Source organism: Lissotriton helveticus, chromosome 11 (assembly GCF_964261635.1).
Source record: "Lissotriton helveticus chromosome 11, aLisHel1.1, whole genome shotgun sequence".
Classification (NCBI taxonomy): domain Eukaryota; kingdom Metazoa; phylum Chordata; class Amphibia; order Caudata; family Salamandridae; genus Lissotriton; species Lissotriton helveticus.
Genome location: NC_136072.1, coordinates 476,305,279 through 476,320,103, shown reverse-complemented (window position 1 = coordinate 476,320,103; position 14,825 = coordinate 476,305,279). Strand labels below are relative to the sequence as shown.

Below are 14,825 nucleotides of genomic sequence, written 5' to 3'. Positions count from 1 at the left end.
GTGGGTTGAGTACCAAACCGAAAAGAACGAAAATGTCTGGGCACCACCAATGGCCCAGAAGAAATTTCCTATAGGTGTTTCAAGCAGGCTGTTTTATCATTTAATTCAGTTCCACTCCCACACCCTTAGAAGAAAAAAAAGAACACTCTGGAACCCTCTGCCCTCGCTGCCTACAAATCAGCAACGCCTTCCTGAACAAGGTCTCTCCTGTATTCAGTCACAAAAGCAAATGTTTCCCCCTTTTTAAAGTGCAACGCAAACCCAAATACAATGGAAAATTACAAGTCTAACACAGAACTCTATTTTTAAAGCTCTGGGAATGGCTTGTAGCCAGACTGCTAGAGAAGCCATCAAGAAAGCAAAATCATCTATGGCCCATTCTGGAATCGAATCACACTGAAACCTGCAACCTGTGGAGGATGCTCCGCTTCTCAATGACAAAGGAAATTCTTCCTGATCATAAGCAGAATTCAATACCGTTAATCATAATTAAGGCTTCCTGTTTTCCATTTTTACCGATTTTTACAGATAAATACAGACAGAAAACAATTATTTTCTTGTCTGTATTTATTTTTAAATGTGGATAAAAACGGAAATTGGGTTGCTTTTTGAGCAATTCTTAATACTGTCTGCCAGGCCAATAGCTGTGGGAATTGACAGTTAAGGAGATTAAAAAAAGAAAGGAATTTTAGTAAAGAGGCTTAAACATCAGTAGATATGCACACGGGTGATACTGATATGCACATATTTTATATAAGTGCATTGATTTATCTTCTGCTGGTGTTCACAGTATTGAAACCTGGCAGGGATTCAAGCACAAGTGCATATTTATTTGTTAAATAAATGTTGAAATATACTAATTTCAAGTAAATGTTCTACCAAACCGAAAACAAATATGGAGAAGTACAGATAAAATGAACAAAATAAATATGGATAAATACAGAATGAAATGTCAAAAATAAATACCATAAAACCGGGAGCCCTAATCATAATACATTCCTCAAAACCCTAAAAAAAATTTTTTATTGAGAAGTGAAGCAAGGATCAAAAAGGTTTAGGGTCTAATAGAAATCAACTTATCGAGATAAATCTTTTTATAATCATTTCACAGTCTCTGGGGGACAACTTCCCCCTCGACCACCTACTTTTTAATCGTTAGGGAAGCAATGTGTAAATAACACATGGCATCTTCTTTGTGCAAAATGTTGATGATACTCGTCTAAACATTGAAATGGAAAACTGCAATGCGCATACAACGCATCACGTCCCTTAAGGATATGCAGAACTGAATGAAACCAACAAAACTATTGCTGAACCCTCCCATGACGCAATTCCCTCCCTTCCCAAAGAACAGGAACTTCCTGCCATGGGGCCCAACTAACAAAGACATGTGCCTCATCCCAAAATGATCACCTGAATAAAACATATTGGCTTTAAAATTGTCAAACTGCTCCACTTTAATTTGTACGTCTCACAGGTGACCAAGAAACCAATTTTCAACTAAAACTTCTCAAAAGCTGGACATCAATGGAGGATACATCCTCCTAAGAGCAAAGATAGATGGTAGGGCAATTAGCAATACTAAACATATACGCCCCAAATGTAGATGACCTGGACTTTTACCACTCCCTTCAGGAAGTCTTAGTTTCGGAACTGGAGGTGCGTCTTACGCAGGTAGGCGATTTTAACTGAGTTGGACCCCGAGCTTTATACGTTCCCACCTCGCAGGGGGACAAAACTATGAATAACTGAGAAACCCAGAGAGGTTATGGGGAACTTAGGGGTGTAGGACATTAGGCGCCAGAGACACCTCAACTAAAAGTTATACACCTGCTACTCCCCCACACACAACAAGTTGGATAGGGTGCTGGTAGCAAACCCAGTTCCCGATCTGCCCATCAAGGTGGCCCATCAGACCTGGTTCCTCTCAGACCACCACACGTCGCTTTAAGTCTCCTGGGGTTCCCCAGCACGACACCCGAAGGCCTGTCAGTTGCAGTAGGAGGTGCTGGACAATCCAATGGGTAAATAGCACAAAGAGTGAGCATTGGTTGACTACCACACACTGGGCAGACAGGTCTAGGGCTACAAAATGGCAGACCCTAAAAGGAGTGGTGAGAGGAGCCTGCCTTATCTTAACGGGAGGGGTCTGCAAGCAACTCCAAAGGGAGCAGAGTGCAGAGAAGGTGGCCTGATTATTAGAGGCATAAACTCAGGACCTCTATGATCCATCAGAGGGAGACTGGGACATTCAGACACACATATACAATATTTGGGACAGGCTAGATATGTATACTCTCAGTCAACCGACAGCGCATACACAGGAAGGGGGACAAATCGTGCCTCTTACTAGCTTGGATCCTCAGAAGGGAACAAACCCCCAACCCCAATAGTGGCACTGGCACGCCTTTAGGCACAACAGTGCACTCCGAGGCCGCAATACTACAGGCCCTTTGGTCCCACCTCCAGACTGTCTATACGTCAGATCCGACACTGAGGGAAGGAGCTTACCTCCCACACCCTGACAAAACTTCCTGAGCAGGCTACAGATTATCTAGAGGCTCCACTCTCCATTGAGGAAGTAGTCTGCATTACAGCAGCTCCTGGGAGCGAAGACCCCGGGTAGCGACTGATACATCACCCCCCCCCCCCCAATGCAAGTATATGATGAGGCCTTCGACAAGGGTATCCTCCCTCCTACTATGAGACAGGGCGTGATCCTGAAGCCGGGAGGATACAGCAGCAAACCCTCATCATATCGCCCAATCACTAGGATCAATACAGAAACTAAAATATTGTGCAAACTGTTAGCTTCCCGCCTGTAACCACACATGCTGCACCTCATACCGGAGGACCAGTGTGGATTCATACCAGGCCACAACACCGCAATGAACCTGCGCTGCTTAAACCACATTATGCAAGAAGTGAGAGACCGAGAGGAAGAGATGGTACTCTTGTCTACAGACCGGACTGAGGCATTCGACACAGTTGACTAGGGGGGCCTCTTGGAGGTACCCAGGGTCGTGGGGATGGCCCCAGATTCCGCCGGTGAGTACATATAATGTACACTGAGCCTCGAGCTCGGTGTGACGGGCGAGAGCTCGTTCAGAGGAGAGCTTGTTTCCGGTCCAGGGAAGAGTTGGCTTGGCAATTCGGGCTGGACTGTTCCCATGAGGCACAGGATCAAGACTGATTTGCATATAGCTGTTCTGAACCGGGGAGGCGAAGTGAGCTAAAGAACGATGATGGATTCGACCCAGATCTGTGACTGGGGAGAGTGTCTGAAAAGTTTCAGCACTCCGTCCATCATCTCCTTGTGTTTGCTTTCTTCTCCCTAAGTTGGCAGGGTATGCCCAGATCTGGGTCACTTGCTCACTTTGCCACTGGATTCAAGTTAGCCTGGCCGATGATGGCTGTTAGACCAGAACTGGTCCCAGGACGCTCGCTTCCGGTCCAGGGAAGACATGGCTTGGCAGCTCGGGCTGACTGTTTCCATCAGGCACAGGGTCAAGATGGACTTGCATATAGCTGTGTCTGAACTGGGGTGGCGAAGTGAGCTAAAGAAAGATGATGGTTTCAACCCAGATCTGTGACTGGGGATGAGTGTTTGAAAAGTTTCAGCACTCACGTGGATGGGGCAGAGAAGCCCAGAAAAAGCATTGTGGCTCAGAAATACCAGGAAGTGGGCGTTAGCCGAAGAAACACATGAAATTAACACACCAGGATGAAGGGCTACAGGCAGAATTCACGGAAGCGCGAGAACTGAGCAGTTCAGGGCTTTCAGTGGGGGAAGGAGCCAAGTGCCTCTGAGACAAACCAGAGTGACACCGGCTGGGAGGAAAGCCATGGTAGGGAGGATAGATAAAACAAGTGTTTGCCCAAGGCAAAATGTCCTTAACTGGTGTTGCAATACTGTTGGCCAATATTTTTGTGGACTCTAAAAGACTTCACGGTGATCCCAGCTTCGGAAATCCGTGGTCAAGGCGCTTTCGTAATACTATATGCTGTAATGTTGCTTTTCAATGTCATGACAAAATGAAAAAAGTTTTTTTTAAAACCTTCTTAAAAGCTTTTCCTCTCACAGCGCCATCTTATAAAGGCCACCCAAGCTATAGTCACTTCATGCAGACAAAATCACCCTCCAGATTGGCTTGCCTAGAACACAGCTAGCGGCCCGCCATGCCACAGCCCATACTCCTTGCTAGGTACCCGATTGGCTTGCCTAGAACACTGTCAGCTGCCCTCAATTCAGAAGCCCATACTCCTTGCTAGGTGAGATGCCTAGCTAGTAGAAGTTGGGATAAGGTTTAAATTGCAACCAGGTTACGGGGCGGGCAGTGGCGAACCACCAAGTTATATTATAACTAGGGCTCCTGGTTTTCCGTTTTTACGGATTTTTACATATAAATACAGACTGAAAACAAGTTTTCCTTTATCTGTATTTATATATAAAAACGGGAAAATACTAGTGGGTTATGAGGTGTCAGCCCGGGCTGAGACAGCTTCCGGGCACACACAGAGCGGCCAGCAGCACCAGAGTACTTCACAGGTCTATAAAAGACCATTTACTTGTTGATGAGTCCTTGTTGTTCTTTCACCCCTTCTAAGAGCCCCTGCCAGAATCAGATTAGGAGCCTCTATTCACAGCTCGCTCCGGGAAGTGTCATGGAGGGAGGGCGTTAAACCCTGGGGCACCATGAACACCCGGAGGGCAAAGCTATTGCCTCGTGGGTTGAACTCCACCCCCTGAGGCGTTTGCTATGAAGTTAGCCCCAGGCGATTTAGCCAGAAGCCCCGCAGTGCCGAGGGCTTTCTGTCAATCAGGGAATTTAACTTCCGTCACGCCGCCCTTTCACAGCACTTTACAGTCCCTCCAGGATATCGCGATTTCGCGATTTGCAATAAAAACAGTGAAATCGGCACTTTAGTAAAAATGCCGCGATTTTTACTAAAGTGCCCGCGAAATCGGCACTTTTGTAGAATCGCGGCATTTTTACAAAAGCTAATGATATCCTGGGGGGTCTGAGCAGTGGCTGTCAACAGGTAAAACGGGACAGTAAAGCGGGACAGCCAATCAGAAAGCTAGTTTTCCATAACTGACAGCGAAATGGACCAATCTAAAGGCTTGGCAGCCAGGCAGCCTCGGTGAAAGCTGCAATTGGTTAGAAAGAGAAAGCTGTGTCCAGGAAGTGCGACACAGTCGCCTGGTAATTACCCTTAGTTGACCCGGCAGCTGCCAATTCTTCCCTGTGCTAATTTTCACACAGTAGGGGCGTAGGAGATGACGAGGGTGAGAGAGGTCAGTGGGAACTGCATGAGGGAGCGGGCGCGCACAGAGTGTGGAAGAAGCAGTCACCAGGCTAGGTTCAACATGCCTTAGTGTGACTGGCTGTACGGAAAGAGGAGCCCCACGTAAACAGAGGCATTTGTTGATATATTCCACGCTATGTACGTTAGAGTCCGATCCAGGAAGTGTTTGGTAAAATCTGGGAGTTGTTTTGATTTGGGTGGGCGTGTGTGTGGTGACCCTATGTGGAACAAGGGTTTGGCCTGCTGATAAATCATGGGATTAAGCTGCTTGTATCATAGAACGTGCGGAAGCATGTTATGTACAGCAAAGTGCTGTCCTGTTAACAAAACACCGAATTAAAAACATTTCTGTTCCATGTAGTAGTCCTTCGCTTCTGATTGTTCGGGCCTGGCCACTAATGTTAGTTAGCGTGCCCTGTTTCTACTTCCATGTGCTGGTAGATGTGTTGCCTGTTACATTCCTTGTTAGTGTTATTAACTTATCTTGGACGATTTCTATTTAGCAAGTCACCAATCTCCATTATCTTTTTATCTATACCTTCACAGTTATATATTTTATCTTGTGATTCTCTCAAATTTAACATATTCTATGGTCATTGGTGGCACCCTATTTTGGAGATTGGAAGAAGCAATCACGGTGCCAGCTGACTGTCACAGCTCCCACTCCATAACACAGCATTCTTGAGGCCCTACGTGTTCCAAAACAAGCCATATTTGCACCAAAAAACGAATTTCTCTGTCTTTACAACTTCATTTTAAATGAAGCATCTGTTACGTTATGTGTATTTGTATAGCGCACATATCTCCCGGAGGGTACCCTGAAGCTGAAACAGTAGCTGTGTGGGCTGAACCTGGGTCGGTGCTAGGCGAAGAGCCAGATCTTCAGTTTCTTGCAGAATTCTGAGGAGGAGGCTCTGATGTGCAGAGCAGGTTGTTCCAGGCTTTAGGAGCGAAGTAGGAGAAGGTACGACTTCAGGGTCTGGTTCTGTGTATGTGGAGTGTGATTGCAAGTAGAAGTCCAGCTGAACTTAAGTGTTTGGTTGGTTGTGGAAGTTTATGCAGTTTTTGAGGTACATGGGGCCAATGTTGTGTAAGTTTTGTATGTGTACATGAGGAGTTTGAAGAGTGCTGTTTTGTGAATTAGGAGCAGTGGAGCTCTTTTAGGTGTGGGATTTTGCGAATACAGGGATTGAGGTTCAGAGTGAGCCTGGCCACTGATTTTTGTATGATCTTAAGTCTTCCGGCCAGTTGAGTGTGAATTCCAGTATAGAGTGAGTTGCTGTAGTGCACCGTCGCTGGTCTTGAGGAAGAGCTGAGGGCGCAAATGATTGTTGAGTGATGAACCTCCAAACTCCAGCATCTCCCCCTGAAGAAACTCCATGCCATTCTATCGCTGGGCAAGCCTTCCAACGTCATAAGCCGGACCAGTTTCTGCCGTCCTCCCGTGAATGATGCTGGTAGCTCCTGGTGGGACGACGGTCCTAGCCCCCCCCACGCAACACGGGACGCCTGTAACGCTGTTTTGCTGCCCTGGGCTGCTGACGGGCAGTCTTTTACTTTTCGAGGGTCTACATTGTAAATAAACCAAATATACATAGCTTCATGTTGTTAAATAACAAAAAAACTAAGATATCTGTGTTTGTTGTAAGAAAAATGGCCAAATATAATGCCGCAAAATTTCCATATTTGTGCCGCTAAATTTCCATTTTTGTGCCGCTAAATTTGCTAATCCATGCCGCTATATCCTGGGGGGGTCTGTCTTTACAGGGTAGGGTGGGGTTAGCCTCACTGCACTGGCCCTTGGCCCCACTCATCCCTGTGAAAAATGGTGAAGGGGTGGGGTATGAGGCTGCAGGCAGGAAGATGAGCACTACGTCTGCTGCGTAGTTTGCCTGTGCAGGTTTGATGTTGATGGCATGGCACACTGAACACACTCCAGTAGTGAGCTTTCCCCTCTGTGCTTCGTGTGCCTGCCATGCATTTCCAGGGGCAGTTAATTTACTTTAGTGGACAGATCAATCCTTTACAGGAGTGTGTACTACAGTGCACGTGAGTTTAGCATTGTGTGCACTGAGAGGTCATCCACTTGTATTCCGAGCGGTGATCTCTAGAGCGTGCTATGTTTACGTTTGCAAAGCTGCTGTCTTTCGGGTAAAAAAAAAAAAAAGTACTACTGAACATATACAATCAATTCTTGTTCAATAAGCAATTGAAAAATATGTCAGTTCGAATGACAATGCGGTTTATGCAATTAAACACTAATTCACATTGTACATATTTACTTCTTTTGCTAGTGGTGTATTACGAAAGAAAAATCAACGCCCATTTTGTCTTTGTAAATGAATTAGGAACGTTTATTTTCTTTTTTGCCTGCAGAAAACCGAAAGTAACACAAATCCATGGAAGAAAGAAGCTGAGCAAATTGGCACAGAGATGTGATTTCACGGTTTTCTTTTTGTGCCTTTGCTGTTTTTCAGGAGCAAAAACTATGAATTGTTAAATGGCAAAATGCAAAAAATCATTTTGAGTGCCATAAAACAGCACTGATCACTACAACCTCCCGAGGGCCCCCTCATTGTTTTACTCAATTATGTTTCATAGGTTACCCTGTATATGCCTTTCCTCTTCCAATAGAATTGTGCTTTTGTGTGTTCAATGCCAAGCACAAAAAGCAACAATCATTTCACATCTTTGTTAATTTCCTACTTTGCACATGCTATATTTTTCTTGATAATTATTTTCACACCCCTTTCAATGACTGGTCACAGTGCTTTGCTGAAAGATTTGTTTCTGATAACCTCTAATTATGATCTTAATGCTTTTGTAGGCCTGAATCTCGCCAGTAAGACGTAGCACTACAAGCTTACAATTCATTAGTGTGCCTTGCATAATGAACACAGCACACAAAGTCAAAATACATTATAAAGGTGAACGTATATTCTATCCACAGAGTTTGATATTTTCCAACTAGTTTTTCTGCTAAGAACTGTAAATATTCGTTATCTTGGTCTAGATTGGGCCTCCTTCAAAGGGTGATGGATCTTTAAAAGAGAAACTATTGTTATATGTTTGTGCACCACAAGCAATTCATGCACAAAAAAGAACACATGATTGTGTCTTGTGCTTGTACTCAAGACCTTATATGTTGATGCTTGTACTTTATGGAAAGGCTTTGCTGTCCATGCAGTGCATTTAACTTTTTCCTTAGGTGTACTATCCGAGCGCCCATTTCATCTTTTAAATATACTCGTTATCTTTAGCAGCTGGGAGCCCTGCATGAGAACTAACTTCATGTTATGGGGGAGAGGATGTGGCACTCTGCCGATGACAGAAACGGCAAGGCTCTGAGACAAATGGCTTGTGATAGCACTTTTAAGCATATTTGGGACATTCTGCAAATGGCAAAGTTTTCAGATGAAAATATAGTGTTGACCAATAACAACCGAGCGCATGTGTGCAGTGTCACCTTAAATAAATGTGGAAAAATACTAGCTGTAGCGTCGTATTTTGCTTGTGGCAAAAATAAATGTGGATAAATACAGAAGAAATGTCCAAAAAATAAATATGGATAAATACAGACGGAAATGGCAAAAAATAAATACCATAAAACCTGGAGCCCTAAATATAACCTTGAAGCAGACACCAGGCGTCTTGTTAAATGTAATCAGGGGCATTCTAATCAGAAATGTTCACTTATAATTAAATATCCAAAATCAATGATTGTTATTTATAAACCAAATGTGCAGTGTTTTATTTCTGAAGTGCATTAGAGTCTCCAAGTTACTGTGTGAGCATGGTATACGTCCGTTTTGGGATCCAAGAAGAACAAGCATTGGAAATGCAATAGGTCTCGCATTAGAAAAGTTGTAGCTATTTGTCTTGTAAATGAAATTTTTTATATATGTGTTGGTTTTTAAAATAGCTAAATTGATAGCTTTGTCATTTACAATGCCAACTTTCGCGAATGTGACACCTATAGCATTTGTAATGCAACATGTTTTGTATTTACGTGACTTAGATGGCAGCTCTGGTCGTTAGGCCACATCTGCGGTTTACCTGCAGCACAGAGTACTACTACATTAAGTGGTGTGACAAGCAGAATTAAAAGAACTCCCGTTTCTCTTGAAATCAGAAGCACGCTAAAGGGGGAACAGTAGTGAAAGGACACGTGCTCGGTGTGTAAAATGTATTTAGGACTCGATGCGTATATATATTTTTTTTAAATCACAACATCTGTGCTTAATTCTCAGTTGTTTACATAAAAAATGAGCAAACTGAGTGAAGTTGGGCTTCAATACTACACATTTTCCGTTACTTGGAAATTTTAGAATATGTAAAAATATAAGCCAGCTTGCCATTCCCTCTTCCCCGCCACCACGTATGTTATGAAAACATAGACTGGTATAAAAAAAATCGGAGCATTCAGTGGAGGCTGGTAAGGGACAGGGGGGTGGGAGGGTGCTAGGAGGAGAAAAGCGACACGGCGGGCAGGGGAGGGGGCAGAGCGGGGAGAGCCAAAATTACAGAAATGCAGCTTTCCAAAAGCAATAGACGAAGTGCTGCAGAACTGGAAGCTGCCGGAGCCGCACTCAATGCACATTAGGACTGGAAGGAGAAAAGCGTAACTTCTCACGAGCCCAGTTACTTTCACAGAAAAATCGGAACTTTCAGTGGAGGCTGGTAGGGGACAGGGGGGTGGGAGGGTGCTAGGAAAACAAGACGGAGGGAAGGCAGAGAAGGGGAGGAGAAATGCGACACGGCGGGCAGGGGAGGGGTGGAGCGGCGATGAGGGTGTGAAGCAGCAGGGGCCTTTGAAGTGAAGCTAAGCTTCACTTCAAAGGTGTGGGAGGAGTGCTGCTGGGGAACAGATGGAGATTTGATGATGTGCACGCACATTTTAGGTCAATGTGCTTGCGCATTGACCTAAAAGCGCACGGGCACAGCATCAAATCGCCAGTCTAGGTAAAGCTTATTTAAGCCCCTATAGTCTCGCTCTGCTCAATGCGCATTGAGAGGCAAGACCTAAAAATGGAGGTGCTGGCCTAGAAAGCTATTTGCCCTCATCCCAGCACACAAACATTTTGCGGATCTCTCAAGGTATTTTGCTTACTATACATTGTGTATATTTCTCTAGTATCACAGGGTAGTTTGGAAAGCAGGATTGCTAATCGCCCCCAACATGGTTTCTGTAGGCAGACTGAAAAAAAACTCAGAAGAGATATATAGATATATCACACAAAAACCAAAAGGTTAAAAAAGTTATAATTAGGAAAACTTTGTTTCATAAACCCAACTTAAACTAAACATTAGAAATTCTAAAGTCATCGTCATCTCTTAAATTTAGGAATTTCTGCACCACGCACACACTTATTTATATCTTATTTGTGCCAACCACTTTAAACTACACAATCATAAATTGAAATGTATACTTATCTGGCGAATTTATCATTTGCGCACCACTTTCACATTAGTACAAATGCACCATCTCCAAATTAATATCACTTGCGCACCTCCATTCTGTCGTCACCTCACCCACCACAATATATTAACAATAACTAACCCCTTTTCCATGCACTAGCTATACCCTTAGATATTGCAAATGTATGTGAAAGAATTGCAGTAATTAAGAGTTATGACATCGGAAATTCTAATATTTGCCAGAGTGCATGGTACAGTGGCACGTTATATTTAATATAGTGTGGCGAATGAGGTGATAAGACTATTATGGTGCATTTGGGGGACAGTACAATAGTCATGTGTAGATTGGAGTGGCGTAACATACAGTGAATTATCGTAGAATGTAGTGACGTATACTCAAGTGTTGTAAACTCGAGTTGCATACTCTAATTAGCGTACTGGTTTGGCGTAAAGTGAACAGTTATGGAGTGCAGTAAAGTGGAGCATGTTAAAGTAAATTTACAATTAAAGTTGGAGAAAATCTCAACCTTAAAGTTTCAAAATATATATTCGAATATGTATATGTGGGAGGGGTCCCAAAATAAGCTTAAATCCAGTATATTTTACACACTTTTATAGTTTGGATATAGCGAATACAGTCTTAAAATTTGGCAAGGTTACATATTATAGGGCACAGATTATTGTTTTGGGCAGTGCAGTGAAGTAGTGTAACTATTTTAAAAGTTTACATTTATTTAAATTTTGTGAGAGCTGTTTGTGCTGTATTTTAGCAAATGTGAGTATTTCGCTTTACTCCCACGGTACATAGTGATGACAAATCATTAGCCAATTAGCTAGTGACTGCCTTTACATACCTTGAAGACAAGCATGTTGTTTATAGGTGCACTTTGGGAGTGTTTTGCGCTACGCCTTACGAAGTAGGTAAGAATTAAGCTTGATATTTTTTCCATACTTACTAACACTTTAGTAAAGTGGCAATAGGTTGTACAAAATATGTATTCTATATGTTATTTTTTTGCAAAAATACCGCCCAAAACATTTCTACATGGGCCATTTTTCTTAATACATTTCTGTTTTTGTAGTACTCCACATACTTTTCCTTACCTATTACCACTTTACTCAAGTCATAATAGGTATGTGAAAAATACCAAACCTAATACCTACAATGCAAGGCATAACAGAACGCAAGGAAGCTCAGGCTGCCAACAATGTTGCCTTTATCGTTTGTAATGGCAGTAAGCTAATGACTTGACATCACTTCATACCTCAGTAGTACAGCGGCCAAAGATAAAACGAAGTTTAATACCGTAAAAAATATATACTTACCACACATACCTATCACACACCCACAGAAACATCTGAGCAGCATAAATAATCCTGTCAATTTTAGTAAAAACCTAACTGATCGTTTTGCATAAAATACATGTCTATGAAAATGTATTGGATTTTACGCCCATTTTGGGACCCGTGTTTTCTTTGCACTCTCTTGACCAAACGTTGCAAAACTTTCATTACCAGGCAATGAAACGTGGGTAGCATCACAAACATTCGTCAAACGAGTGTCAAGTGATTCAGTACCAAAAAAATATCTCTCTCCACCTCGACCAAAGAAAATCTCTCCACCTGGCTGGTCACCCTAACTAGAACTAAAGAATGGCCACTGCCACTCTGTGTGTAAATGTGGTTAGAAGTAGAGGGGGTAGCTATGCCAAAGCAATGTGTAAAACGTCCATGAATGCTTTTGCATATAGATAGTAACGGTTGTGCACCCAGTTCAAGTTACATTAAGGTGTGTCAGTCATCACCTCAGGACCTTCTGCTGCACTTGCTACCATTTTAATATTTGCGACCCAGCATTTAAGGAGACGAAATGGCCATTAGAGCGAACAGCGTATGTGTACACAACTGTGCAGTGCTTTTTAGGATAGGTGCCAGACTGCATTTTAATTCTCATTGCTTTTCGCAGAGTACCATGCAATGTTGTATCCAGGGAACCTTTGCACGGTCAGAGGGTGAAGGAGAAAGACTTACCAAGGGCCATGTACAACCAGGGCAGGCAATCCTCGTTGAACAGTTAATGTATCTGTGGGGACAATCTTTTGGTATCCTAGTAACCATAACAAGTTATGAGTGCAACCTCGGTACTTGATACTTAAATTCGAAAAAGAGCTGTTTTGCGTTTTAGCCTGAAAATGTTAACTTAATTTCACAGCGTACGGAAGAGCACCAATTTAAGAACCATTGGAGCAACGTCTGTATGCATGAATATGCACTCAATTTTTCTAACCTGCTATTTCTATTACTCATTTGGAGTCGGATGAAATTATAGAAATGAAAAATCTCGAATATTTACTACTAAAAACTAGGGGCGGAGACACAAATGAGTAGATTACCTATCGATGTTCCACAATGACAGACTTTTTTTAACCTGCCTCAACTAGGCTAGGTCAAAACTTTAGAACTTCAGTGCGTCCTTGTGTACTTTATTCACCACAGCATGGTTGATTCGAGATCCACAAAGCTCTCTAGATCAAAAAACAGAACATACACTTGAATTAATCTCAGCCAAGGGGACTTGCCACATGGCCACTTTCCGGTCCATTGCTTTTTTTAACCGCCATGCTACTAGGCTCATGCTTCAACTTACCAATGATGCACAAAAAGGCTCAAACTGTCTATTACAGCCTGTATTCCTTCCTGGAGGCAGATCAGGCCATTAACTTTATGCTGCACCTCTCTCTTTGAAGGGCCAAGTCTTGACTGAATATTGTTGGCCTCTTTTCTAAAGTGGCATAGTGGAGGGGAAAAAACTGGAATGCAGCTCAAAGTTGTAAGCAAAGGATGAGCTTAGAGCATTGCATCTGCTTTCTTTTGGTTTTTCATCGATTCAAACAAATCCCACCCTTTACCAATGTGCTTTGTTTGACCAGGATTGGCTAATTTCTGTTTAAGGACAGGTGTAGGTTTACTACTGAGGACCACTTTTTCTGATTTTCTACAGCTCAGAGTGTAATTGAAAGAGAACAGTTGTCCTATTAATCCTCACATGGAGTTAGTTTAAATTGAGGTTACTTTTGAAGAGATTAGAAAAGCACCCACTTCGGGATAATCACATCAATAGAGATCACTTACCACTTGTTCTGCTACTCCCCTCACTTCTTGAGTCAGGGGCATGAGCCCCACAAGCTGTTTCTCGATGGTTCAGAGGAAGACGCAATGTTGCTGCCTTCCTTATTCTTCCCAGCTCCTGGTCTTCGCTCTTCTGGGTATGTGAGGTTGTCAGAATGCAGAGGATGAATTATACCGCTTGCACCTCTTGTAATAAACAACTGTGGTCTGAATTTAGATGTGCAGATTCAGTCGCTGCAGATTTTCTGAAGTAGGTACTGCAAAGTTTGAATGTCCACCTTTGCTTCACACTGGCAGCACCACCTCATCTTTCTACAGCACACCTATAATCAGATATTACTAATCATCAATCATTTCCTCAAAGTGATCATACAAGGCTTACACATTGCACCTGTCTAAAACCTGCGTCCATACAGTTCATAATAGCCTAAACCTTATTACTCTCCGAGATTACAAACTGCCCAAGAGGACAGGCTTTGGACAACTCAATATTTGAAAGTAAAGAAATCTCATTTACCCTTAATTTCTTGCATGAATCGCCACTAATCAATAATCTCGGTTCTAAATAACTGCCCAGACAGTACTCATTACTTGCTTCCAAGTCTTTGGGCTTTATATAGTTTTAAAATAGAGTATTGCTGACTGGCCGATTACTTGCTTCCAAGTCACTCAACATCCCAGCCACAGTAACCTCTTTCCAGTAGCACAAAGTGAAAATGAGTAAGTCCTTTATGACAAAAAAAAACAGGCAGTTGCAAAGCTAATTCATCTGGCTTATGTCCCCTAAAGGTTTTGCAAATGCAGTGCAGCATCAGATGACATATGTATTTACTGAACCACACAGGGGGCAATGTAGTTATTTAACAATCCAAGACTGTACACACCACTTGGGGCGGTTAAAAAACCCAAAGCTTTTTTTTTTTAAATCCCTCCTGTGCAAAGAGCATTTTTAAAAGCAGAGCAACCTA

At 42.8% G+C, this 14,825-nt stretch overlaps 1 long non-coding RNA gene across 2 annotated transcripts in view; it reads right to left on the bottom strand.

Moving 5' to 3' along the window:
• LOC144791394 (uncharacterized) overlaps window positions 1-14,825 on the bottom strand; it is a 107,190-nt gene that overhangs the window by 37,678 nt on the left and 54,687 nt on the right. For both annotated transcript variants that reach the window (XR_013602376.1, XR_013602377.1), the window contains exon 2: window positions 13,861-14,180. This is a non-coding gene — a long non-coding RNA (uncharacterized LOC144791394). The remainder of the gene's footprint in view (window positions 1-13,860; window positions 14,181-14,825) is intronic.